The 1,232-nt window shown below is 34.3% G+C and overlaps 1 long non-coding RNA gene across 1 annotated transcript; it reads left to right on the top strand.

Moving 5' to 3' along the window:
- The first annotated feature begins 415 nt into the window (after nt 1-415).
- LOC116182262 lies at nt 416-1,010 on the top strand. Its single transcript, XR_004147467.1, has 2 exons — nt 416-693; nt 912-1,010. It is a non-coding gene; the product is annotated as an uncharacterized LOC116182262 (long non-coding RNA).
- The last annotated feature ends 222 nt before the right edge of the window (nt 1,011-1,232 follow it).

Raw genomic sequence — 1,232 nt, 5'->3', positions numbered from 1 at the left:
ATACTGCTATCCATATCCAATAAACAAATGAAAAAATAATTTTTTGCAACCCCTTGCGTCACATAGAAGCCTACCCCCAAAGTTTTTGCAAATTTAGCCTAATAGCCGCAATCTTAAAAATGTATCTATACTTTGATTTACAATTTTTTTCTAAAGCACACATAACAAAAGTGTGTTTACCAAGAATTAGTACATCACCCTGTTTACACTTTACATGATTGTATACAGTAAATACATTTCTAATGCACTGGATATTTTGATGAATTACAGTAAAAGTGGATGAAGAAGATTTTAGTGGTTGCTATGCCTTATAATTGATTTTACCTCGAAGAATATTAGTTAATCTCTAAGTATCACACTTGTTACGACTATGACCACTGTGTTGGATGTCAACGTTGGTATTATTGCGTACCGTAAACTCTGACAACTTGGGACACCCTGGCAACTTGGGACAAACATGCGCATTTGCGGAAGTGGAGTACTCCTCACCTTGGTTTTTAGATCAGCTGTTTCACTGGCAACTGATTTTACGTTACAACGTATCAGCTTTTGCAAACCGCGTTATTTACGTTTATACTTCGGGTGGTTTATTGTTAATTACCTGTTTTTGATTCTAATTTAAATAGCTAAAAAAAATACGTCATTACAACTTTGGTTATATTTAGATAACGATTTGTGGTATTTGTTGTTTGGGTAAGTATGTTTATTATCTCAAGTTTTGCGCTACTGTTAATCACAAGTTTACTGTTTTATTAAATTTGATAGTTTGTTAATTTTCACTTTTAATTAATCGCGATCAATAGGTTACAACATGGGACAGCGTCCCAAGATGTCACACCTTATGTCCCAAGTTGTAACTCGTGTATTATCTATATGATCCGATTAATATATTAATCATTCCTTTCATTAAGGCTTTAGCCACTATGCCTGGCTCTCATAATACAAAAAGGAGAAAGGTAGGAGCAAGGACTTACCGCAACTTTTCCAATGAACAGTTGGAAAAAGCCATAGATGAAGTGAAAAGTGGAAAATTGTCCATAAGAAATGCGTCTGAGAAGTTTTCCATCCCCAAATCAACTATTGCCAGAAAAGTTAAACAGAAAAATATGAATGATCCCGGCCATCCAACAGCACTCACTCAAAAAGATGAAAATATAATTGTAGAAAAAATAATACAAGCTGGAAAATGGGGTTTCCCATTTTCCCGTTTAGACATACAACGAATTGTTAAA

Source organism: Photinus pyralis, unplaced genomic scaffold (assembly GCF_008802855.1).
Source record: "Photinus pyralis isolate 1611_PpyrPB1 unplaced genomic scaffold, Ppyr1.3 Ppyr1.4_unclustered_Scaffold4486, whole genome shotgun sequence".
In the NCBI taxonomy this organism is placed as follows: Eukaryota; Metazoa; Arthropoda; class Insecta; order Coleoptera; family Lampyridae; genus Photinus; species Photinus pyralis.
Note: the sequence above shows the minus strand (reverse complement) of the source record. Positions and strands in the feature narration are given on the sequence as shown.